The sequence below is a fragment of the Martes martes genome (assembly GCF_963455335.1).
Source record: "Martes martes genome assembly, chromosome: 9".
NCBI classification, from domain to species: Eukaryota; Metazoa; Chordata; class Mammalia; order Carnivora; family Mustelidae; genus Martes; species Martes martes.
This window is the reverse complement of record NC_137896.1, coordinates 59348306-59376090: the sequence shown is the minus strand read 5'-3', so window position 1 is coordinate 59376090 and position 27785 is coordinate 59348306. Positions and strand designations below refer to the sequence as shown.

At 39.9% G+C, this 27785-nt stretch overlaps 1 long non-coding RNA gene across 1 annotated transcript in view; it reads left to right on the top strand.

Moving 5' to 3' along the window:
- The window catches only part of LOC308349936, a 36550-nt gene extending 11418 nt beyond the window's left edge, over positions 1-25132 (top strand). Inside the window, exons 3-5 of the long non-coding RNA XR_013967499.1 lie at positions 12335-12536; positions 13953-14188; positions 24255-25132. This is a non-coding gene — a long non-coding RNA (uncharacterized lncRNA). The remainder of the gene's footprint in view (positions 1-12334; positions 12537-13952; positions 14189-24254) is intronic.
- Positions 25133-27785: the final 2653 nt, after the last annotated feature.

Genomic DNA, 27785 nt, shown 5'->3' with positions numbered 1-27785 from the left:
AGTCTACTGATTCCCTGGCAATGACAGCAGCGTGGAAACAAGCTGCCATTATTAACCTATGCTCGTGTTCTTGATAGCTTGAAAACTCTTAGGATTGAGTGATTCAAAACACACTGAAGAATACTAGTGTTTCATTTGTACTTTCCATTTGGTCAAATCTGCTTTGTTTCCTCTTCCCTTAATTGACTTACTCATGGCTGGATGTTTAAATGTTCCTCTTCAAAGTTTTTGACAGAGGGTAGTTCAAGGCATTGGAATAGACTATTGCAATATATGTGTTGCTTACAATTAACTTACCAAGCTTTGAAAATTCTCTGATCTGAGAGGTTTGATAATTCCCTCTGTCTTGAATTCACTTGCTTTGTATACCTAAAGACCTAGTTTCAATACTTCATCATGGTGGTAAGCCTTTTCTTTGTTAATGGAAATTGGTAATCCAAATTCAAGTTAGAATTCAGCCACATTTGGGGCCATCAAAGTAATTTACTGGAGATGACAATGGGGTGAACAGATGCTTTGTCTGTGTGAATTTGTACAAGCACAGCCAATGACAACTACATGACAACCTCGTTTTCATTCAAATGGCTGGCAAATTTCTTTTGCTATTAGTTATAAGAGGCAGATATGGATGTTGGTGATACCCTAGTTCCTAGTAGAAGTTAAGAAGAAGAATATCTTAAGAGGGGCTGCTATTTCTCTACTGAGACCACTCTCTTAAAGTCCACTAATAGCAAAATTAATTCATTTACAGAAGTTTATCAGATGCTTACTATGTGCCAGGTATTACACAAATGCTGGAGATCCCTAGATGAATAATAATAGTAATCATAGCAAATATTTATGTAGTGACTACTATATGCAAGCACTGTTCTTCCGACCGCACATAGCAACCTATTAATGGGTCACAAAATCAATTTAGTGCTTCAGAACCATCATTTAAAAGAACAGAAGAGAATTGAAATAACAGTCGTTCCCTCATATTAAGATGATAGGTCTTACTGCCAGCTGCACCCAAATGGGCCATTTTGGCATGAACGTTATTTTGAGTTACAAGCGATCAAAACCCAGCAGATTCAGGAAAATTTCTATATCTTCCCATTTACTGTCTGCTAGTAAAAGGAAGAGAGCTATCAACAGAGATTCTTCTTTACCTAAGAAAATTATTTGTATAACAGGGCACCTATGAAGGGCGCCTGGGTGGCCCAGTGGGTTGAGCCTCTGCCTTTGGCTCAGGTCATGTTTTCAGGGTCCTGGGATCAAGCCCTGTGTCTGGCTGTCTGCTCAGTGGGGAGCCTGCTTCCTCCCTCCCCTCTGCCTGCCTCTCTGCCTACTTGTGATCTCTCTTTCTCTGTCAAATAAATAAATCTTAAAACAAACAAACAAACAACAAAAAAAACAGGGCACCTGTGTTTTCCAAACATCTCCTTCCTGCTAATGGTTTTTCTCTCTTTGTATCCTCAGACCCCTTCCCCTCTCCTCAGCTCATATAAGTGTCATGTTGCCTCATTGTCTTTGGAATTTCCATGTCCATGTAGATTCCCCATGTATACACTACTAAATTTGATTTTTTCCTGTTAATCTGTGTCAAGTCAACTTGATTCTTAGTCCAGGTAGAAGGATCTTGAAGGGCAGAATAAATTCTTCCTTCTCAACAACAGTAAGAATTGGTTTCATAAAACTTTTATTTTATAAACATATACACACATGCATCTATGTCCAGTGGGTCACAATATAAAATGTATTTCCTATTGTTTTGGTCAAAACAGTTATAAAGCCACTGATCTAGAACATTATTACTAGAAGCATTAATATGCATTATTTATAGGTTCAATTTTTAAACAGACATAAGACTATTCAGAATTTTTGTTTTATTTTGTGTAGGTTGAGTTTGAGTAAGTTGGTCTTTTGGTTGGTTGAGTTTGGGGGGGATTTTCCATTTCATCTAAATTTTCAAATTTATTTGCATGAAGTTATCCATAGTACCTTATCTTGTCTTAATATCTGTGGAATCTACATTAATGTCTCCCTTTTCATTACTGATACTGGTCATTTGTGTTTTCTTTCTTTTTTTCTTGCCCAGTCTTGCTAATGTTTATAATTTATTATTAATTTCTAAAAATGTGTTGATTTATTGATACTGATTTTCTTGATTTTTCTCTCTTGCATGTCTGCTTTCTATTTTATTGATTTCTGCTTTTATCTTTTTTCTTATCTATTTATTTGCTGTTCTTTTTAAGATAGAAGCCTAGATCATTTATTTTCAACCTTTGTCTTTTCTAATATTTACATTTAAAGGTATAAATATCCCTCCAAATACAACTTTGGTTACATTCTGTAAGTTTTGCATGGGTAAATATTCCAGGTCACAATGAGACAGGGAAACTGAAAGACTCCATAAAAAACCCAGCTTTTTGCTCCTTTTCCTGCTTCTGTTCCTGCTAGGACCTGCACCCTCATTTTACACATGCCTCATCATGCAAATAGTGTATGTCCTCTTTGTAAGGGACAAGGAGTTAATGATTTCTATAGAATAGATAACATCCAAGGAGGGGCCAGGTGAGAATGACTGGACAAGACCACTTGTATTGTATATTTTAGACCACCGGGTGCTAGACATCTCAATGGCAAGGCCCCCTGTCTCCAAGGAGTAACACTTGGGCCCCTGTTTTTGTTCTAACCAGCTCTTGGATGCTTGAGAGGACACATAAACCAGGCTATAATCTTCAATTAAAAAACCCCAGACCCAAACGAAGATCAGACTGATGCTCCTTTCCTTTCCAAGTCTCCTGGATGCTTCATCTATATATGCTCTCTCTGTATGTTCAATAAATTCTGCTCTCACTTCCTACTTGCTCGTGTTTGATTTCTACCCTTTGTGAAGCCAAGGACCCTGCAGGTTGGTCCGGCTGCACCCCCTCTGGGTTCCTGTACCTGGCCTTCTAGCGTCAATAATCCAATGCTTGTTCTGTTTGATTTGTTCTATTTAATTTCTTTCATTTTTTCCTTAAAATATACCTAACAAAACAAATTTTGGCATTGAATCTTAGGAAATGGCTTTGATCAGGAAAGTGTGGGATGACCTGATTAGGTGGAGGCCAGTAGCACAGGCAGTGAAAGAATTCACCCAAGGTAGAACTAAAGATAATGAGGCTTATTGAATACCTTATAAGGGAGCAGTGGGCAGGACCACAAAGAAGAGACTATCTGCCAGGAAGCAGTGGTGGAGGGGCTGTAGTTACCAGAGGGAGTGAGGAGGTTTGGGAACATACGGAATTTTATGTTTTTGGTAACTATGCCCAGTTGTAAGTAACCCATTGGTCAGCTAGGGTATATGGCTTTTTTAAGGTGGGTCGCCTAATGAGCCTGTTGGCATTCAGCTTAGTGGTCACTGTGGGCCCCATTAGGTTTCTAGTGCTCAAGCCTGCTGCTGAAAAGTAGCCTCTACAAAGAGCACATTTTGATTCTTCCCTGCTTCTCTAAAATCTGTGAGAAATAGCATCTCAAACTTGTTTAAAAATATGAACTATTACGTATTGCTTCTTCTTAACCTCTTAGGGCAAATAAGAACGTGACAATGATCCTCTTTTGTCTTAACTAATAAAACTCAACGTATTTAAACTTCCCAGAAAATGAAAATGCTAAATATTATAGTCAGGGCAAAACGTGAAGATATCCCATTGGAATAAAAAACAGAGTTTTTGATATAAAAGCTTACTTTCATGGTAACAACTTCTGAAGTCCAGTAACATCTGTAAGAACAGCTTTAAAAATATATATATATACACACATAAATATACATACATATATATACACATACATACATATATATACATACATACACTCACTCTCTCAAAAAAAAAAAAATATATATATATTTTTTTTTTGAGAGAGAGGGAGTATATGTGTATGAGTAGAGGTTGGAGAGGGAGAGAGAATTCTTAGCAGACTCCCTGCTGAGCGAGGAGCTGGCCCTGGGGCCAGATTATGATCTGGGCCAAAATAAGAGTAAGATGATTAATCAATTGAGCCACCCAAGCACCCCTATAAGAATAGTTTTCTTATGCTAAACAATCTGTTTACCCAGAGGTGGGAGACAAACAAGATGCTTTCTTCTTTTCTTCCTGCCATGTCTCTCACCCACAGCTAGAAGGGTCTGCATTCTCAAGGCTAAATACTGGAATTGCATTGGCACTGAGAGAAAAAGGCAATCCTTGGAGACTCAAAATTTATAATATGAAAAGAGGGTAGAATAGAATTATTAGCAAGTGGAATGTGGAGCTGGTTTGTTTTGTCTCAATAATTCTGAGTCATTATTTCATGTATGGAATGCCCGGTAAAGAATAGTTTTACCCTCTGATAAAGATAATGGAGGATAGTCAGAAGAAAGACAGGCAGGGCAAGGAGCACCCTGTCCGAAGAGGAAGCTACCATTAAAAGGAAAAAGACCCCATCCTGTTAGTCTGCCACCCTGAAAGGAGCCCTCCATCCTTTCCCACATAAACAACTACCTCTAGGTAGATTGGGTGACACATGATGGAGGGTTGATCAGATTAAAACAGCCCGCCAACAATCTCATAAAAACCCTGGACTTAGAAACTCTAGAAATCCACTAGGGTCTCCTTCCTCATCTGGAACATTTTACTATCCCTCAATAAACTCTCCATTGCTGCCCACCACTCTTCATCTGGTCTGCCTCTTCTGGGAACTAAAGGAAATCCTGAAACAGATATCATTTGACTCAACTCACCAGTGGGATTAAAAACTGGCCCAGTTAATTGCAGTACAAAGTTTTTAGGAAGCAGCAGGACATGATCTTGGTTGTTGGAAGTCAGAGTATTTGCTTCAGAAGACAACATTTTGCAGTTCCTTGATTCAGTAATTCCATACCTAGGAAGAATTTGGTCTAAGGAAATAACTATGTGTGTGAAGATTTAACTCTAAGGATGTCCATGATAATGTGGCTTAGAATTCTATAAAAGCTGTAAAAAGCCTAGGTATTCTCAATTAGGTAATAGAAATTTACCATACTGGAACATGATAAAGCCAAAAATGATGCTTCTGTTGAATATTTTGTGATATAGAAAACACTCATACTATATTTTAAAGAGAAAAATATTATATATGATGTAATTCAATTTTTGTTTTTTTTTTTTAAAGGGCACATGGTATATTATATGCTGTAAGCATTGACAAAATACCAGAAGGAATAGATATCTGATGTTGATAGTGGTTATCTCTTAGAGTGGGGAATATAGGTGATTATGTTGTCTTTTGGGTTCTCTGCAGCTTAAAATAACTTCTAAAAAAAAGTCCTTGCTTTATGTTTGTGATATGGAAAAACAGAAGCTATTGCTTTATAAATTGCTTTAGAGTAATTGAGAGATGAATGAATATGGACCCTTGCTGTGAGAATTTCCTGGTATCAGACATTGAGTGACATTTTAAAAAGTGTTTAATTCCTTTTTTTTTTTTTTCTTTTAGAGAGAAAGAGAGCAGCACAAGCTGGGGGTAGGGAGGGGAGCAGAAAGAGAGGGACAAGCAAACTCCAAGCTGAGCCTAGAGACCCATTCGGGGCTCAATTTCATGACCCTGAGATCATGACCTGAACTGAAACCAAGAGCTGGACACTAAACTGCCTGAGGCACCTAGCACCCCAAGTGTTTAATTCTTTTTTTTTTTAAGAGTTTTTTTAATTTTTTATTTATTTTTATTTTTTTATAAACATATAATGTATTTTTATCCCCAGGGGTACAGGTCTGTGAATCACCAGGTTTACACACTTCACAGCACTCACCATAGCACATACCCTCCCCAATGTCCATAACCCCACCCCCCTCTCCCTCCCCCCCTCCCCCCAGCAACCCTCAGTTTGTTTTGTGAGATTAAGAGTCACTTATGGTTTGTCTCCCTCCTGATCCCATCTTGTTTCATTTATTCTTCTCCTACCCCCCTAACCCCCCATGTTGCATCTCCACTTCCTCATATCAGGGAGACCATATGATAGTTGTATTTCTCTGATTGACTTATTTCACTAAGCATGATACCCTCTAGTTCCATCCACGTCGTCGCAAATGGCAAGATTTCATTTCTTTTGATGGCTGCATAGTATTCCATTGTGTATATATACCACCTCTTCTTTATCCATTCATCTGTTGATGGACATCTAGGTTCTTTCCATAGTTTGGCTATTGTAGACATTGCTGCTCTAAACATTCGGGTGCATGTGCCCCTTCGGATCACTACGTTTGTATCTTTAGGGTAAATACCCAGTAGTTCTATTTTCAACTTTTTGAGGAACCTCCATGCTGTTTTCCAGAGTGGTTGCACCAGCTTGCATTTCACCAACAGTGTAGGAGGGTTCCCCTTTCTCCGCATCCTCGCCAGCATCTGTCATTTCCTGACTTGTTCATTTTAGCCATTCTGACTGGTGTGAGGTGGTATCACACTATGGTTTTGATTTGTATTTCCCTGATGCCGAGTGATGTGGAGCACTTTTTCATATGTCTGTTGGCCATCTGGATGTCTTGTTTGCAGAAATGTCTGTTCATGTCTTCTGCCCATTTCTTGACTGGATTATTTGTTCTTTGGGTGTTGAGTTTGCTAAGTTCTTTATAGATTTTGGACACCAGCCCTTTATCTGATATGTCGTTTGCAAATATCTTCTCCCATTCTGTCAGTTGTCTTTTGGTTTTGTTAACTGTTTCCTTTGCTGTGCAAAAGCTTTTGATCTTGATGAAATCCCAATAGTTCATTTTTGCCCTTGCTTCCCTTGCCTTTGGTGGTGTTCCTAGGAAGAAGTTGCTGCGGTTGAGGTCGAAGAGGTTGCTGCCTGTGTTCTCAAGGATTTTGATAGATTCCTTTCTCACATTGAGGTCCTTCATCCATTTTGAGTCTATTTTCATGTGTGGTGTAAGGAAATAGTCCAATTTCATTTTTCTACATGTGGTAGTCCAATTTTCCCAACACCATTTATTGAAGAGGCTGTCTTTTTTCCATTGGACATTCTTTCCTGCTTTGTCAAAGATAAGTTGACCATAGAGTTGAGGGTCTATTTCTGGGCTCTCTATTCTGTTCCATTGATCTATGTGTCTGTTTTTGTGCCTGTACCATGCTGTCTTGATGATGACAGCTTTGTAATAGAGCTTGAAGTCCGGAATTGTGATGCCACCAACTTTGGCTTTCTTTATCAATATTCCTTTGGCTATTCGAGGTCTTTTCTGGTTCCATATAAATTTTAGGATTATTTGTTCCATTTCTTTGAAAAAAATGGGTGGGATTTTGATAGGGATTGCATTAAATATGTAGATTGCTTTAGGTAGCATCGACATTTTCACAATATTTGTTCTTCCAATCCATGAGTATGGAACATTTTTCCGTTTCTTTGTGTCTTCCTCAATTTCTTTCATGAGTACTTTATAGTTTTCTGAGTATAGGTTCTTAGCCTCTTTGGTTAGGTTTATTCCTAGTATCGTATAGTTTTGGGTGCAACTGTAAATGGGATTGACTCCTTAATTTCTCTTTCTTCTGTCTTGTTGTTGGTGTAGAGAAATGCAACTGCTTTCTGTGCATTGATTTTATATCCTGACACTTTACTAAATTCCTGTACAAGTTCTAGGAGTTTTGGAGTGGAGTCTTTTGGGTTTTCCACGTATAGTATCATATCATCTGCAAAGAGTGATAGTTTGACTTCTTCTTTGCCGATTTGGATGCCTTTAATTTCTTTTTGTTGTCTGATTGCTGAGGCTAGGACTTCTAGTTGAATAGCAGTGGTGATAATGGACATCCCTGCTGTGTTCCTGACCTTAGCAGAAAAGCTTTCAGTTTTTCTCCATTGAGAATGATATTTGCGGTGGGTTTTTCATAGATGGCTTTGATAATATTGAGGTATGTGCCTTCTATCCCTACACTTTGAAGAGTTTTAATCAGGAAGGGATGCTGTACTTTGTCAAATGCTTTTTCAGCATCTGTTGAGAGTATCATATGGTTCTTGTTCTTTCTTTTATTAATGTGTTGTATCACACTGATTGATTTGCGGATGTTGAACCAACCTTGCAGCCCTGGAATAAATCCCACTTGGTCATGGTGAATAATCCTACTAATGTACTGTTGAATCCTATTGGCTAGTATTTTGGTGAGAATTTTTGCATCTGTGTTCATTAAGGATATTGGTCTGTAATTCTTTTTTGATGGGATCCTTGTCTGGTTTGGGGATCAAGGTGATGCTGGCCTCATAAAATGAGTTTGGAAGTTTTCCTTCCATTTCTATTTTTTGGAACAGTTTCAGGAGAATAGGAATTAGTTCTTCTTTAAATGTTTGATAGAATTCCCCTGGGAAGCCGTCTGGCCCTGGGCTTTTGTTTGTTTGGAGATTTTTGATGACTGTTTCAATCTCCTTACTGGTTATGGGTCTGTTCAGGTTTTCTATTTCTTCCTGGTTCAGTTGTGGTAGTTTATATGTCTCTAGGAATGCATCCATTTCTTCCAGATTGTCAAATTTGTTGGCGTAGAGTTGCTCGTAGTATGTTCTTATAATTGTTTGTATTTCTTTGGTGTTAGTTGTGATCTCTCCTCTTTCATTCATGATTTTATTTATTTGGGTCCTTTCTCTTTTCTTTTTGATAAGTCTGGCCAGGGGTTTATCAATCTTATTAATTCTTTCAAAGAACCAGCTCCTAGTTTCGTTGATTTGTTCTATTGTTTTTTTTTTTTTTCATTTCTATTTCATTGATTTCTGCTCTGATCTTTATGATTTCTCTTCTCCTGCTGGGTTTAGGTTTTCTTTCTTGTTCTTTCTCCAGCTCCTTTAGGTGTAGGGTTAGGTTGTGTATTTGAGACCTTTCTTGTTTCTTGAGAAAGGCTTGTTCCGCTATATATTTTCCTCTCAGGACTGCCTTTGCTGTGTCCCACAGATTTTGAACCATTGTGTTTTCATTATCATTTGTTTCCATGAATTTTTTCAGGTCTTCTTTAATTTCCTGGTTGACCCATTCATTCCTTAGAAGGATGCTGTTTAGTCTCCATGTATTTGTGTTCTTTCCAAATTTCCTCTTGTGATTGAGTTCTAGCTTCAGAGCATTGTGGTGTGAAAATATGCAGGGAATGATCCCAATCTTTTGATACCGGTTGAGACCTGATTTATGACCCAGGATGTGGTCTATTCTGGAGAATGTTCCATGTGCACTAGAGAAGAATGTGTATTCTGTTGCTTTGGGATGAAATGTTCTGAATATATCTGTGATGTCCATCTGGTCCATTGTGTCATGTAAGGCCTTTATTTCCTTGTTGATCTTTTGCTTGGATGATCTGTCCATTTCAGTGAGGGGAGTGTTAAAGTCCCCTGCTATTATTGTATTATTGTTGATGTGTTTCTTTGATTTTGTTATTAATTGGTTTATATAGTTGGCTGCTCCCACGTTAGGGGCATAGATATTTAAAATTGTTAGATCCTCTTGTTGAACAGACCCTTTGAGTATGATATAGTGTCCTTCCTCATCTCTTATTATAGTCTTTGGCTTAAAATCTCATTGATCTGATATAAGAATTGCCACCCCAGCTTTCTTCTGATGTCCATTAGCATGGTACATTGTTTTCCACCCCCTCACTTTAAATCTGGAGGTGTCTTTGGGTCTAAAATGAGTTTCTTGTAGGCAGCATATTGATGGGGTTTGTTTTTTTATCCATTCTGATACCCTGTGTCTTTTGATTGGGGCATTTAGCCCATTATCATTCAGGGTAACTATTGAGGGATATGAATTTAGTGCCATTGTATTGCCTGTAAGGTGACTGTTACTGTATATTGTCTCTGTTCCTTTCTGATCTACTACTTTTAGGGCCTCTCTTTGCTTAGAGGACCCCTTTCAATATTTCCTGTAGAGCTGGTTTGGTGTTTGCAAATTCTTTCAGTTTTTGTTTGTCCTGGAAGCTTTTTATCTCTCCTTCTATTTTCAATGATAGCCTAACTGGATATGGTATTCTTGGCTGCATGTTTTCTTGTTTAGTGCTCTGAATATATCATGCCAGTTCTTTCTGGCCTGCCAGGTCTCTGTGGATAAGTCTGCTACCAATCTAATGTTTTTACCATTGTATGTTACAAACTTCTTTTCCGGGGCTGCTTTCAGGATTTTCTCTTTGTCACTACGACTTGTAAATTTTACTATTAGGTGACGGGGTGTGGACCTATTCTTGTTGATTTTGAGAGGGGTTCTCTGCACCTCCTGGATTTTGATGCTTGTTCCCTTTGCCATGTTAGGGAAATTCTCTCCAATAATTGTCTCCAATATACCTTCTGCTCCCCTCTCTCTTCTTCTTCTGGATTCCCGGTTATTCTAATGTTGTTTCGTCTTATGGTGTCACTTATCTCTCGAATTCTCCCCTCGTGGTCCAGTAGCTGTTTGTCCCTCTTTTGCTCAGCTGCTTTATTCTCTGTCTTTTGGTCTTCTATATCACTAATTCTTTCTTCTGCCTCATTTATCCTAGCAGTAAGAGCCTCCATTTTTTATTGCACCTCATTAATAGCTTTTTTAATTTCAACTTGGTTAGATTTTAGTTCTTTTATTTCTCCAGAAAGGGCTTTTATCTCTCCAGAGAGAGTTTCTCTAATATCTTCCATGCCTTTTTCGAGCCTGGCTAGAACCTTGAGAATTGTCATTCTGAACTCTAGATCTGACATATTACCAATGTCTGTATTGATTAGGTCCCTAGCCTTCAGTACTACCTCTTGTTCTTCATTTTTGTGTTAAGTTTTTCCGCCTTGTCATTTTGTCCAGATAAGAGTATATGAAGGAGCAAATAAAATACTAAAACGGTGGCAATGACCCCAGGAAAATGTACTTTAACCAAAATCAGAAGAGACCCCAAATCGTGGGGGGGGAGAAAGGGGATAAAAAGAAGTTCAGAAAAAAAAAAATTAAAAAAAGAAAGCAAATAAAGAAAAAATATAAAAAAGAAAATATATATATATATATATATATATATATATTAGATAAACTAGTTAAAAAAGAAAAGGGTAAAAGTTAAAAAAAATTTAGCAGAAGAAAAAGAAATAAAATTTAAAAAAATTTAAATTAATCACAAGACTAAAGAATCATGGGGAGAAAGCCATGAGTTCCGTACTTTGCTTTCTCCTCTTCTGGAATTCTGCTGCTCTCCTTGGTAGGTGAACTTGGTCTTGGCTGGATTTCTTGTTGATCTTCTGGGGGAGGGGCCTGTTGTAGTGATTCTCAAGTGTCTTTGCCTGAGGCGGAATTGCATCGCCCTTACCAGGGGCCGGGCTAAGTAATCCGCTCAGTTTCACTTTCGGGAGCTTTTGTCCCCTGAATGCTTTCTGTAGAGTTCCAGAGGACGGAAATGAAAATGGCGGCCTCCCAGTCTCCGGCCCAGAGGAGCCGAGAGCGCGGGGCCCCACTCCTCAGTGCGCCCTCAGAGAAAAGAGCCCAATCACTTTTGTCTCCCTGGCCTCTGGCCTCGCTCTGAGCTCACCCAGCCTGCGACCGGTTCAAGGTAACCCTGAGCTGAGAGCTCACTCCTCGGCTTTGTCTCTGTAGCCGGCTTCCCCTGTCTAATACCTGCGAGCTCTGCAACACTCAGACACCCCCAATCCTGTGTGACCCTGCGGGACCTGGGGCCATGCTGGCCCCACGTGGGCTTCATCCCGGTTTAGCCTCTGGAGCAACGTCCCTCAGTGGAGCAGACTTTTAAAAGTCCTGATTTAGTGCTCTGTTGCTCCGCCGCTTGCTGAGAGCTGGCCCCTCCCCCCGCGGTCTATCTTCCCGTTGCTTTAGATTCACTTCTCCGCCAGTCCTACCTTTCAGAAAGTGGTTGATTTTCTGTTTCTAGAATTGCTGTTCTTCTCTTTGATCTCCCGTTGGATTTATAGGTGTTTGCAATGATTTGATAAGCTATCTAGCTGATCTCCTGCTACCTGATGTAGTCTCAGCCTGCTACTTCTCCGCCATCTTGACTCCTCCCTAATTCTTTTTGAATTACCTTGTCTGTAGGCCTAGCTAAGAAGGTATTTGACAGATTGTTAATCATAATTATGGTTATGGAAGGTGGAAAAATCTGGATGTTTCCATCAGAGTCCAATCAGAGCAGCACACCAATAGGAGTGATAGAGAATATAGGATTTATTATAGGAATTTGGCCTTACACCATTGTGGGAGCTAATTAATATACAGAGGTTGCCTTTGTATCCAGAGCTGGGCCTCATGTCAGTAGGGAAGGCTGTGAGGAAAGAAAGAGCATGAAATGAGAGAGAACAGGGACAAACTGGAACCTGCAAGAGTGAACTAAAACCCATATCAGCCTCTCACTGCCTTCATTCCTCTGACTTCAGTGATGACCTGAAGAAGATACTTGTGCCGGTTGTCACAAAGCTAATGTGCACCTGGCAGAAGGGAGAACACCCAGAAGCCTGAGGAGGAATGCAGCTGGAGCTGGAAGAGCTGAGGGTCTGGCTGCTTCCTCACACCAAGGTTGGGGGCCGATCCGCAGTCTCAGTCATGGTCTGCAATCACACCTGGCTCTCTACAAACCAGGTAGAGACACACAGTTGACCCTTGAACAACAGGAGTTTGAACTGCATGAGTCTACTTGCATGTGAATTTTTTTACAGTATAGAACTGTAAATGTATTTTCCCTTCCTTATGATTATCTTAATAACATTTTCTTTTCTCTAGCTTACTTTATTGTAAGAATACAGTATATAATACACATAACATACAAAATATGTATTAATCAATGGTTTGTTATCCGTAAATGCTTCTGGTCAACTATTCGTAGTTGATTATTAGTAGTTAAGTTTTGGGGGAGTCAAAAGTTTTGCAGATTTTTAAAAAAGATTTTATTTGTTCATTTGACACAGAGAGAGAGAGAGAGATCACAAGCAGGCAGAGAGACAGGCAGAGGGAGAGGGGGAAGCAGGCTCCCCGCTGAGCAGAGAGCCCGATGCAGGGCCCGATCCCAGGACCCCGAGACCATGACCCGAGCTGAAGGCAGAGGCTCAACCCACTGAGCCACCCAGGTGCCCCAGTTATGTGGAATTTTGACCACATGGGAGATGGGAGAGTGTCAGTGCCCCGATCCCTGTGTTCAAGGGTCAACTGGTACACCCAACTGGAGTAGAAGCACACTTCTGAGTACAGAGAAACATGACTTATGCTTTACTTTGAGCCACACACAAAACTGTCCTGTGCCACAGAGGAAGTCTAGCCACACAGCTGAACTCAGTTGTTATAGGACAAGCTACTGTGTCCTCTATTTGCTACTAACCCACTGGAGGGCTATGAACAAGTTGTCTATCCTGTATGGCTCTCCAAACTTCTTCAAGATAATAAAGAAAACAACACTAGCCCCTTTTTGCTTTGGATGTATATACGGGTAAAGATGAGACAGACTAGACATAAAATTGGGTGAATGTTAGGATTAATTTTGTATCATCATTTTAAGTTGTTTTATGTTCACTTTTCTCTGACATAGACCTTTCCTATGGATATACTGCTCACTGTTAAGCATAAAATATTATGCTGCTCAAATTAGTCAAAGAAGATAAAGCCCAACTCAATATTATGGATATACTGCTCACTGTTAAAATGCATAAAATATTAAGGTCTGATGCACAGAAGCACATGTATATAAGCCGAGAATAGCTCATAAGGGTATGTCAATAGTCCTAACAAGCAAATGAATACCTTGAAGTTTTCTCCCCAGTGGGAAACAATGATAATATGTCTCTTATCTGTGTACTAAAAGAATAACTCACAACTCTCTCCTCCCCCGAGCTGGAAATATATAGCAAGCAGACAGCCTTTTATAGTAATGCTGTTCACTGAGCCTAAGTCCTACCTGTTGTCATGTATTGAATCACTACTATGTGTCATCCCCTGTCTTTAATACATATTACTTCATTTTCTCCCTAACTCTGCAAGATAAGTCTACATGTTTGTATCTTACAGATGAGATAATGAAGACTCAGAAAAGTTAAATGATTTTCCCAAGGCCACAAAACTCGTAAGTTGTATAGCTGGGATTTGGACAGTTTTGCTGGTGCCCAAACCTAGGCTTTATCTTCAGGACTCAAGTGTGGTCTGCACATCAGCTGTACCAGCATCCGAGACCTGCAGGAAATGTGGAATCTTAGGTCCTATCTAGACCTACTGGATCAAAATCTACAATTCAACAAGATCAGCAGGTAATTTGCATGCACCTTAAAGTTTGAGAAGCACTGTTATGCATACAACACTATTCTGCTCTAAGACCAAATACGCTTATATTCAATGTTGAAACTAATTATTTGCTAAGCTAAATAGGAAGGTGGCTTTGTTGATTTTTGGTAATTAACCTAAGCTTCCAGTACAGCATCTGTTTCCCCTGTGTGCTTGGAGTAGCACACCTATTACCCAAATTTATGTTGAGGTTACATGATTGAAAGCTCCACAGACATAAGCAACATGGTGATTGAATTCCCTTTAGAGAGCCGTCTGTGATCTTTTTCTTACCTGTTAATATGATGGATTATCTAAGAACTTGCAAATGGAACAGGCCACTAGAAAAAAAAATTAGTCAAAGAAGATAAAGCCCAACTCAAGAAATTATTTAACCCACCATCCCTCCAATCCCCAAATCCTGAGGGTATTTGAATTTTAAAAGCAGAGCTTGGAAATCAAATGAATCTATAACAGGTTGATTATTGGCTGCAGCATATATTTCTTACAAGATGGATACATATTCCTTTTGTCCTTAGCTTGCCTTCATTAGCTCCAGGCTCTACATTTTATCTGCATTTTTATCCTAGTAGAACAATAGGATCCATGATTGACACCCCATTTAGTTTGCTACTGTGGAATAGTTACCAAAGGAAGTTATTTTCATACATAACCAACATAGACCATGCCAACTTTCATACAAGGAGCACATTTCCAAATAATATCTGTACAGTCCTCCAGGCTCTGGCTCCCTCCCACCTTTCCAATCTCACTCGGTTCAGCATTTCCTTTTCATCCTGGCTGCACCAGCCCAAATGAACCCTCTACACTGTACTAATTCCAAGGCTTGCTTCTGATTCTCTTTCCACCTGAAATGTCTTCTCTCCCACATTTCCTTTTGCCCCAGACCTACTCATTCTTTATGTCAGATGTCAGCCATGACACAACATCTTTCTTGGTCCATGTTGGCTAGAAACTCTGAACCCCAAAGGGTTTATTTTCTCTCCAGTGGGACACTTATTCTGTCTTTACATAATATTTATCTGAGACTTTCCCTGGCCTGGTAGACTGTAAAGACCCTGAAAGAAGGATCCTTGTCTTAGTGCCCAAGATTTCCCCGCAAATGCCTCATACAATACCTACCACACCAGTCCTCAATAAATGGTTCCTTTCTTCCTTCCTGGCTGAGGAGATTAAATACCTTTCATGTGCTTAACTGGCATCTGTATACCCTCTTCATCGAAATGACTCTTCAAATCCTTTGCCCATTTTCTAACTGGATTTTTTTTGTATTGTTGAGTTTTGAGTACTCTATTTATATGTTAGATCTTTTGTTAAATAATCTCACAGATCCCTGAGGCTCTGCTCTTTTTTTTTTTTCCCACTCTATTTTCTTTCTGTTGTTCTGATTGGATAATTTCTATTGTCTTTTTTCTGTTCACTGATTATTTCCTTTTTCCCCTCTGTCCACTAAGTTTTCAATTTTGGTTATCAAGATTTTCAGTTCTAAAATTTCTATTTGCTTCCTATATATATCGTCTATTTCTTTTTTGAGACTTTCTGTTTCTTTATTGAGGCTCTGTTTTTTTTAAAAATTTGTTTCAAGTGTGTTAACTATTATTAATTCATAGCATATATATTAATTTGTACTTGGATATAAATTCCCATCCATTCCATTATAAATATGTTCTCTCTGACATGGCTTGTCTTTAAATTTAATTTATAACGTATTTTATCATATAGGAGTTTAAAATTTTTATTTTATTTTAGTTTAGTTTAACATTTTTGTAACAATATAAGTATTTTCTGCAATCTTTTTTAAAAAGATTTATTTATTTATTTTAGAGAGAGAGAGAGTATGTGTGCATGATTGAGGGGGAGGGGCAGAAGGAGAGGGAAGAGGAAAACAGGTTCCCCACTGAGCAGGGAGCCCAGCGTGGGGGCCCTATCTCCTGACCTGAGTCAAAACCAAGAGTCAGATGCTGAACTGACTGAGCCAGCTAGGCACCCCATCCACTGTCTTTATAAAGAAATCATCTTTCTGTCACATAATAAAATGTTATGATATACTTTCTTTCATTTGTTTTAAAATTTCTAAATTTCACATTTAGATATTTAACCTCCCTGGAGTTTATTTTGATATGGTGTCAGAAAGTATACAACTAATATGTTTCCATGTAGAAAGCTGAGTAAGGCCAAACCACCGTTGCTGGTATAGGACAGGTGAGAACGGTGATCTCACTTAGCTTGGCTTACTTTCTCTCTTGTTTATTACTGAGCCAGTCAAATATCAGGACAAAGGGACACAGAGGTTAAGGACACGGTTTTGAGGAAATAGCTCTCCAAAATCTCCTTTGTCAGTGTGGAAGTGCATCTGAATATTTGGGGGTCTCAGCAGCCTGCGGGGAGGGAAAAGTGCCAGAGGCTATAGAATCAAGGCAGCTTGCCTTTTATATCACCTTGGAAATTGAGAGGGCTTTGGTGGGGGGTGTCACATCAACACTTAAGGATGACCCTGTGGTCTCATAAAGATATTGGTACAACACGAACATTCTATTCCATTTCTAATTGGGCGTCCTTGAGATTACAGTGCTAGGAGACAACTCCCAGCTCCATTTATTGACCAGTCCTTCCCCATGATTGGTAACATTTTCCACACCAAATACCCCTTATAGACAATGTCTGTGAATACAATAGATAATGTAATATAATATATAATATAATACAATACAGTAGCTAACAGACAACTTCAAATGTTGGCCATCTTGATTTTGGTTTGTGGATTCTAAACGTCCAATATCCAAATGCTTCAGAGTTGAAGTGAAAGGAAACTAAATCCTCATTTTCCTTTTGATGACACATTCCAGGTTTTAAAGATTCATAACACCGTCTAAAGCCTTTTTATACAGATGCCTAATGGTATGACATGGGCTTAGGACTTGGATTTGTGCCTTCTGATAAATACAGTGGTGTCACATATTATAGCTGGGTAATTATAATTGCAGTAATTCTGTAGCCTTCCTACAGTAGGGAACTAAGTCCATGACTTGGTCAGCAAACTCTCCACAAAGAAAATTATTAACATGGGTAGTGGAGGAATCAATGTGTGGTTATAGTCCAGTTTAATTTCCTATGAACCGATTGCTTCCTTAGTAATGGTCAGTAGGTCCCATAGTGCCTTTTGGGAAGCATGCTGCTATGGTGTCATGATGGATAATAAAAACACAGAATCCTGAGGAAGAGCATTGTTACAGGGTATTAAAATATGGCTCTGGGATGAAAAAAAAAACAAAAACCTGTGACATCTAGTAGGGAGATGGAGCATCGTGAGAATTATTCCTAGTAGGTCATAAAATGGAAAGGCCAGGATACCCACCAAGCAGAGCAGCCAGCAATACTCGGGTATTATTTACATACTGCTTCTCTAAATGACAAATTGTACTCATCAAAGGCTTCTCAAAACTTTCCATTCACCAGGACTGCTTAGGCAAGTGCACAAATTATATTTTTACATGTACAGATGGCTATGCACAGATCATATGGACGCCAGCAGCTGTGATGCAGCCAAGCTGTGGCACGGATTACCCAAGACAGTCCACATGGCTTCTGGGGAGTCCTCTATTACTCTCTTATTTGGGGCATAAGATTTATCTTTGTAAGTGTTTCTCAAGAACCAATATACAAATACCTTTGGGTATCCTTAGGTCTCTAAGGTGATGGAGAGAGGAGAGTCCAGGAACATGCTGGCTAGAGAAAACACAGAAAGAGCCCCAAATGGGCTGAGAATGAGCTGTTGAGCAAATGCGAAAAGGCCTAATTCTGCTGAACTGAGATTCTCCACCTAGAGTCTAATCCCATAGGTAGGAGTTCTCAAACTTAGATTGTGCAGAATCCCCTGGGAAGTTTGCTTACAATGCAGATTCCTATGCCCCACTCCCAGGGATTCAGACTCAGAGAGTCTGAATGGGATCCAGAAATCTGTGCATCCCAGGTGTTTCTGAAGCATGTGGTCTGGAGACTATATTCAGAGGAAACCCTTTGCTGCTTGTGGGTGGTTTTTTGTGGTGGGGGTTCATGAAAAAGGACTATGGAAAGGAATCATACACCTGACCCTCCCAAAATGCTGTGAAAACTTGGCATCTAGATATGCCTGTGCATTTTTAAGAGGTGAAAATCCGTACCTTTCCTCACATATTCAGAAGGATCCATGTCTCCTCAGAAGTTACATATCATGATAGCATACAGTGTCCACGAAGCTAATGATCTGGTCTCTATTTGCACAGAAGGTATTTAACTTCTCTCCACCTCCAACCTCAGGTAACTCCCCCAGAACCATCCAGCATCTCACAGAATTATGAACATACTTGGCCCTGAGAGGGTTCTGGTCAGAGAGAATGGCCGAGTCTCTGTGACTCTCTTGTCACTAGTGGGAAAGTGACTCAAAGGGGCATCCTACTGAGATGGATAAGCAGCTTGTCTCTGCAAACAAAGATAGCAATTCAGTTCTGTGCACCAGACTGCCTTGCTAATAGCTTCCAAAGATAAGAGGAGCAAGGATCTCCCCGAGGAGCTGGTTCTCCTCAGTCATGGCCTGGGAAAGAACCCTGAGTCAAAGTTCTGATTAGAAAAGAGGTCTTTCGAGGCTCCTGGGTGGCTCAGTGGGGTAAGCCTCTGCCTTCGGCTCACGTCATGATCCCAGGGTCCTGGGACCGAGCCCCACATCGGTCTCTCTGCTCGGCAGGGAGCCTGCTTCCTCCTCTCTCTCTCTGCTTGCCTCTCTGCCTACTTGTGATCTCGGTCTGTCAAATAAATAAATAAAAATCTTTAATAAAAAATAAAAAAAAAAAGAGGTCTTTCTGGTCCCGTGACTTCAGTTCCAGAGCCCCCTCCACAGCTCCTTGAGCTTCCAGAACCTTCCTCTCCTGTCCCTCAGGCTATGTAAAACTGCAAAGAACAGCCCACAGTTACACGGGGTATCCCCATTGACCATGCTCACCTTAAGTCTTTTTAAGACTTCTTTTTTTCATTTACCACATGACTTCTTAAGCATTTATTACTGTTAATTTACATGAATTATTCTTTTGAACTTTGTTTAAACAAGATAAAAGAATCATAGAGTTAATTTTGTTAATTTTGTTATTATTATCATTATTATATTCTTATAATATAATAAATTATTATATTCTTTGCACGAATGAGAGATGGGAGTAGTGTCCATAACCCTCTTCTGACTCAGGAGACTCACAAATATGTATGCTTTCAGAAAAACATGTCTCAAATGGAACATTACCAGAACCACACATTTTTAAACAGGACCTATGAGGATTACCACCTTCCTGAAAGCTATAGCAACATCTTCAAGTCATAGCAACAGACTCTGAAATTCAGGTGTTTTTTACTCTTTTTATTTCTTTTTTTTTTTTAATTTTATTTATTTATTTGACAGACAGAGATCACAAGTAGGCAGAGGCAGGCAGAGAGAGAGGAAGGGAAGCAGGCTCCCTGCTGAGCAGAGAGCCCGATGCGGGGCTCGATCCCAGGACCCTGAGATCATGACCCAAGCCGAAAGCAGAGGTTTTAACCCACTGAGCCACCCAGGTGCCCCATACTCTTCTTTTTTTTTTTTTTTTTAAGATTTTATTTATTTATTTGACAGAGAGCAAGCACAAGTAAGCAAAGCAGCAAGCAGAGGGAGAGAGAGAAGCAGGCTCTCTGCTAGGCAGGGAGCCTGATGCGGGGCTCGATCCCAGGACCTTGGAATCATGACCTGAACCGAAGGTAGCTGCTTAACCAACTGAGCCACCCAGGCGCCCTGTGTTTTTTACTCTTGAGTTAGAAATAACAATGACAAGCGTAGTTAAAGATGTCAAAGGATAATTTCTTTGTGTTTTCGTTTGGTTTTGTTTGTTTCAGCTAGAAGATATATTTTCTTAACTAGCTGAGATTTCTCTCCCCTACAATTTGAAGGGTCTGTTATTCCAGGACTTTGATTTCCTTTACTTAACACTGTGAGGAATAATACAGACCTACTTTATTAATATATTTAAAAACTTAAAATATAGGGGCGCCTGGGTGGCTCAGTCAGTTAAGCATCTGCCTTCAGCTCAGGTCATGATCCCAGGGTCCTGGGATAGTGAGTGCCCTCCATTGGGCTCCCTGCTCAGCAGGGAGTTTGCTTCTCCCTCTGCCCCTCCTCCAGCTCATGCTCTCTCTCTTTTTCTCTCAAATAAACAAATAAAGTCTTAAAACAAAACAAAACAAAACCTTAAAACACAGAGCAAGAAAAAGAAAGAGAATTTAATGAATTGGTTATGGAGTATATGAAGTTGAGCAGCTAGCTTACCCTTTCTAGCTCCCCATTTCTTCCTGCCAGCCTCCAACCAGGTAACTTAGCCTCTTCTTTACAAAGAAAGGAGAAGTTCCCCATCAGGTGACCTGCTCAGATTCCTTCCTACCATCCCCAGATCTGCGTGTGTCTTTACCTTCCTTCCTCCTGTTTCAGGGGTAGAAGACTCATCCTTCCTCTTGGCTTGTGATTATACCCCTCTCAATTACTCCATTACTTTGGCTCCTTAGTTTCCTTTCTCTTTCCTGTGTGCCCCCTTCCTCTCCTTGGCCTGTCTACATGTTCACGTCTCCCTCATCCTGCGTTTATTACAAAGCCTCCCTCATTCCCAAGCCCTTCACTTTCTGTCCTTCCTGAAAGGCTGATCTCTTTCTGCCTTCTCTGCACACCCTTAACCTGGCCCTTACCAGTGCTGCTCACCAGGGACACCTTAACCACTAAATCCACTTCTCTCCTGTAGGGAGCTTTCCCTGACAGTTGCCTCTTGGCTTCTGCTTAAGCACGGATATTCACCAGGGTCTCATATTCCTTCACTCCCTTCATTCTCCCAAAGCGATCTCATCTGCTCTAGTGACATCAGCCACCACACACATGCTCCTGATGATTAAATCTACACACGTGACTTCAGTTTCCTTCTTAAGTATGAGCCACTCATCTCCAGCTACATCCTGGACACCTCCATTCTCAGTCTCTGTGAAGACGGCTACTCTCTGCTCTTGCATCACAGGCCTGACCCCTTGGAGGCCTCTCCAGCTCCTTCCTTTCCTTTAGCCTCCAGATAATCATCCCCTATTCTTGCCAGTTCTCCAGTTAAAATGTCTGAGTCCGCCCCCTCCTTTCTGTTCCTGCTGACACTACCTTGGGTCTGGTCCTCACTACTTTTCACTTGCAGATGCTTCCTGATAGATTTCCACATAAGCATCTCTTTGTAACCACAGCTGGGTCAGATTCCAACACCCCTGCTTTTAACCCTTGATGACTTCCTGAGATAAACACCATACAGGCCACTCCTGAAATAGCATATTGGGCTCTCCAGTACAGCATTCCATGTCTCTAACCAGTGTGATTCTCTCCTTCTCGCTTCCCTTCTCCATCAGAAGTGAGGCCAAGTCTAATATCGGAGGTACCCAGCAGGTTGTAGGCACTCTGCAGAGGGGGAAAGTTAGCTTATAAAAATGATACCATTCATTTCCTACTCTCTCTACAAGTCTGCAACCTGACAACCTGTTTTATTTCACCCTTCCTTCGGTTTCCCTTAATATCTTTGTCATTGTCATAAGAACCTTCCAAAAGATGCCACAGCTATCTCTCCTCGTACTCTAGCTACCAACCATGCTTCTGTCCCAGTCCCTGGAAACACCACACTTCACTTTTGTCTGGTATTTTCCCACCTATGTACCTTTCATATGGATACCCCCCTCTTCTGCCAGCTCTGCTTGGCAAACTCTCTTGGCCTTCAAACCCCCTGTCAAAGCCAGCTCCACTGTGGAGTCTTCTCTGCTTCCCCTGTAATGGATACCCTTATCGAGGGCTCTCCTAGGGATTATTGATGTGTTTGCCTTTCCTGCTATGCCATGACCTCCTTGAGCTCAGTCTTTCTCACTCATCTTCCTATCCTTGGTACCTGGCGTAGAGTTGGAGCTCAGTAAATGCGTAAAGAAAAGAATGAATGAGTGAGTGAATGAGTGAGTGACTCTCATTGTCCCAGGTGCCATTGACGGACAAGGCAGTGGGATCAACTAATAAATTGTGCGGTTAAGAGGAGGCACTGTTTCAGGTTGCTCCACATTCCAAACAAGAGTCATCCCTTCTTTCCCGCTCTGGTAGTCTTCCCTTCTCCAGCTCCCGAATCATCAGGCTAGATGGACCTGTGTGCCTGCCCACAGCAAACTGACTCATCCCACCCATCCACCCCAGGCACCTGTGCAGAAGACACAGGTTGGGGGAGCCACTAGAGCCAGGGACTATGTCACCATCAGATCTACTGTTGCGCTGGGACATGTGGGCTGCTTGTTTATGTTTTCTTGTATTCAGTTATTTTAATTGGCCCCCATGAATCCCCTCCTTCTTATTCAAATATGTCCTTATATAGAGCTCCACTCAACATAAGCCATTGTCTTTTCTATTGATTGCCATTCCTAGTTACCCTCTCTTGCTTGCTAAATTACTGATTCTCATCTATACTCTTCCATTATTTGGTCTCTATTTCTAAACACTAGCAATTTACTCTTCTCTGTTAAATGTTTCCCATCTAGTACCTCTGGACCTTCCCCCTATGTGTTGGCTAGAGATTCTTTCTTGCTTCCCTCCTGTGCCTACACCTCAAAAAGAGCCTTCACATGCTCACTTCATCCTAGTCTCTGCCTGCCTAGACATTATACTTGATTTTTCATCCTTTCATAGTCCTGAGAACTTTCCTCTCAATAAGTTTTTCACTCATTCATCTAATACATATTGAGTGTTGAGTCACTTCATTTTTATATTGAACCAGCATCCAACTAGGAAAAAAAGAAATCACTATAAGTATCATCAACAGAGGAAGTTAATTTAGGGAGTTGGTTACAAAAGTTTTGGGAGGAGTAGAATGGCTAAAGTTAAAAATAATAACAATATCAAGGGTTGACAAGGATCTAGAGCAACTGGAATTCTCATGTACTGCTGGTGGAAATGAAAATAATACAACTATGGAAATTGCTTTGCTCTTTCTCTTTCTTTCTTTCTTTTTTTTTTTACTTTGCTATTCTTAAAGAGTGAGACTTATTACTACCCTATAATCTAGTCATTCCACACTTAGGTATTTCCCTAAGAGAAATGAAAGCAGATATTCATACACAGACTTGTACACAAATGATCATAGCAGCTTTATTTGTAATAGCTCAAAACTGGAAACAAACAAATGTCCATCAAAAGGTAAATGAAGGGATGCCTGGGTGGCTCAGTCCATTGAGTGTCCAACTCTTGATTTCAGCTCAGGTCATGATCTTAGGGTCATGAGATTGAGCCCCATATGGGGCTCCATGCTGGGTGTGGAACCTGCTTAAGATTTTCTCTCTCTTTCTCCTTCTGCCCCCACCTCTGCAGGTACATGCTCTCTTCCTTGGGGAAAAAAAAAAAAAAATTGGTGAATGGAAATACAAACTGTGATACATATATACAACAGAATAAACAGAATACTATCCAGCAACAAAAAATGAATGAATGATTAAAATATGCAACATGGGTCAGTTTAATTATGCTGATTTAAAAAATTGAAATTAAAAAGAAGCATATACCGTATGAATCCATTTATATAAAATTCTAGAAAACACAAGCTATGATGACAGAAGGCAGATCTGTGGTGGGGTAAGAAGAGGGAGAGACTACAAAGGAGCATGAGAAACTTTTGGAGCATGAGAAATAACGTGTTATTTTTATTGTGATGATGGTATCACAGCATATACTTATATTAAAGTTCATCAGATGATACAGTTTAAATACATGTGACATAGCTCAATAAAACTGTAAATAAACAATCTCAAAAGGAGGCTGGAATTGAAAAGTGGCAAATTACCCAGAGATTAGCAACTGCAGAGAGCCCCTGTTTACCCCAAGGGTTGGAGGAACACAAAGAAAAATGGTGTTCACAGAGCCTATATTCCTTGGTCACTAAGACTAATGGGGTCTCTACTAGAACTGCTGTTTCAATTATCACCTCTCCTTCTCTCCAGGAAGCCAGGGGCACACACTTTCATTACACCACAGGACCATGGGAGTGTGAAGTCATGTGTAAGTGCTGCTGCTTGTGGGTGCTTGTGGAGCCCTGGAGAGCTGTCTCTGCTGGGAGCATCACCCAAAGGAGAAAAAAAAAAATGGCTCTCCCTTCCATCTTCCAAGCTTCTCCCATCCTCTAAACTACCAGGAAACCAGCTGGGAAGAGAGTTTATTTTGTAGGTTTCTAACTCTCTAGGCAAAGGAAAATATACAGTAAGTAAAGCTATGGTTCTTACTTTCATGCATCTTGTCTAGTAGCATACCCTGGTTCTCCTGAGGTTACACAGCTCTCCCATCCCCTGCCTCCACTAAATAGCTCATCAGAAAAGCACAGGATACAGGCTCAGAAGCTGGGAGGACAAGAGAGGGTACATTCAGATGAGTGGGAACAGTGCTAACAGATGTTGGAGGCTGGACTTTTCTGTCACCAGACAGCTTTTGGGGGATTTAACAGCCAGCCCCTCAAATATACCTGTCACTACTTTCTGTGAAACCCTGCTAGAGATAGAAGCCCTCAAACGTTAATCTGCCTACCTGCATCTTCACTTGCTGTAGACTCAGAGGGTTCTCGAAGGACTTTGGAATCCTCTGAAGAACTCAGGAAGTTATGCTTTGAACATAGAAACTTGTAATCAATTTTGAAATTACATTTCTTCAAAATAGCCTACAGATTAAAGTCTAGTTCCTTAAAAGCCTGCTGAGTTTTTTTTGTAATAACCATTTACAAAGCGGGAGCTAATTTGATGTGGGAAGGAGGAGGAATTTTTAGTGTAATTCTCAGCCTTCAGTTCTGTTTCAAATGGTGTGGGAGCTCCCCATGGTGAATTCATGTATTAAAAAAAAAAAAAAAGATACCTCATTAAATTGGCTTGGAACTGACAAATCCACTGGTTGCAACCTTTTCAATAATGCCTAACAAAGGACACACTTTGGAAAAATAAATGTAATGAGATAAAGAAAGAATCATGAGAGACTATGGACTCCAGGAAATAAACTGAGGGTTTTAGAAGGCGGGGGGTGGGGGTGAGATGGGGGGTTGGGGGGGTTTGCAGGATGAGTTAGGCCGGTGGTGGGTATTAAGGAGGGTATGGATTGCATGGAGCACTGGGTGTTATACCCAGACAATGAATCGTGGAACACAACATCAAAAACTAATGATGTACTGTATGGTGACTAACATAACACAATAAAAATAATTAAAAGAAAGTTGCTTTTTCATATATGTAAGTTCAGATGTTTAAATATGAAATCATATACTCATAATAGTGTTTGGAGTTTATTATATTTTTATTTTTTTAAGATTTTATTTATTTATTTGACAGAGATCACAAGTAGGCAGAGAGTCAAGCAGAGAGAGAGGGGGAAGCAGGCTGCCCGCTGAGCAGAGAGCCCGATGCGAGGCTCATCCCAGGACACTGAGATCTCAACCTGAGCTGAAGGCAGAGGCTTAACCCACTGAGACACCCAGGCGTCCCGAAGTTTATTATATTTTTAAAACTTAGTTTTGCTCATACAGGTAATTCACAGATAGACGGTGTGATAATTCAAAAAGTGCAGATAATGTAAAAGGTTTTTATGACCCCCTCACTATCCCATTTCTTTAGAGCCACTGCTATTTGTGTGTCTGTGTGACATCCTAACCCTTTTTCTTTGTGTTACCAACATATGCACTCGTGGAATTGCATGGGCTATTTTGAAAAACACATGTACAGAAGTGGAGATCTGTAGATTGCAAAATTGGCTATATACTTTTCAGCTACGTTCATTGAGAGATGGAGTTTTTTCCCCACCCCTTGAATCCAGCTAGCCTTGTGGCTTGCTTTGACCAATATAATGCAGATGTGATGTTTGTTAGTTCCAAACCTAGAGGCTTCATAGCTTCTACTGTCACTGTCTTGGAACTCAGAAACCAGCATGGGGACAAACCTGGACTAGCCATCTGGAGACCAGAAGACCACATGGAAAGAGGTCCCAGATGCTCTAGTCTATCTACCAGATGAATGTAAGTGTCTAAGTGAGCCCACCTGAGATTAGTGGCGCCCTGGCCAAACTGTAAGAATTACCTAGCTGGGTCCAGTCCAAATTACTGACCTGCATAATTTTGAGCTAAATAAATGATTGTTCTAAACAACTAAGTGTGGAGACTGGCTGTATTATGAGCAGAAGCAAACTGATAATAGACCATATAGTATGTAGTTCTAATAACTTTTTTTCTTTACTCACTATGTTACAAAGAGTTTGACTTGTCAATGCATAAAGATCCATCTTCTTCTTTTTAAGAGTTACATGAATTTCCATATTATGGATACTCTACAGTTTAACATTTGCTCTATGCCAGACATTTAGGTTGTGCCTACCTCCTTCCTTCTCTCTGTCTCCCCTCTATTACTGTATTGTAAGTATCTCTATAGTTGTTGTATACTTCCCCTACTCTGTCTTGTCTTGGCTAATAAGGGTTATCTTTCTCATAGACATTTTAAAAATATAATAAAATGTATCACTCTTTTCCTTAATGGCTTCCCTATTCTAAATTTTGCTCAAGAGCAGTTTCCCAACCATAAATATATTCTCTTTCTAATACAGAATTTTATGTAAGTGTCTATATGTATGTGTGGGTGTGTTAGGTTTAATTCATTAATCCTCTGAAATTTATTTGACTTTATAGTGTGAAATTGTGAATATTTTTGTCGACCGGATGGCCAAATGTTCTAAACACCATTTAGGGTTAAATCATTTTGCACTGATTTGAAGTACCACCTCCACTCTGCATTTAGATGATCTGCTTCAAGACTCTATTCTGTTCCATTGATCTACTTATTAGCCTGTTACCAGATCAGTAACAAAATGACCACTACAATGTAACAATTACTACGGCTTTATAGGACGTTTTGATATTGTCAAAGTATATTTTTCACAAATGTCTTGAATATTCTTCAGTATTTTCTCTCTCAAAATAATTTCAGAGTCAGTTAAAATTCCATGAAAAAGTCATTTTGGAATTTTCATAAGGCTTACATTAACTTTATAGATTAATTTGCCACCAGTTGAACTTCTAACAACCTTGACTCTTGTCAATGATCATGATATGCCTTTTCACTTATTTCCTATGTCCTTTGGTAAAATGTTATGGTTTTCTTTTTTAATATATTGCATTCTTATTCTTTGACTTAGTTTTCTGAATTACATGGTTTTTTAAGCTATTTACATTTTCTAATACATTTTATTTTATTTATTTTTTTAAACTTCTAAAAATTTTTTATAAACATATCATGTATAATTAGCCCAAGGGGTACAGGTCTGTGAATCGCCAGGTTTACACACTTCACAGTACTCACCATAGCACATACCCTCCCCAATGTCCATAACCCCATCACCCTCTCCCTACCCCTCTCCCCCCATCTAATACATTTTAAAATTTATTTTTGCTCATGTTTGAGAAAATTAATCCTGGAAATAGTTTTCTTTAAATTTGACCATTTTGGTAAACT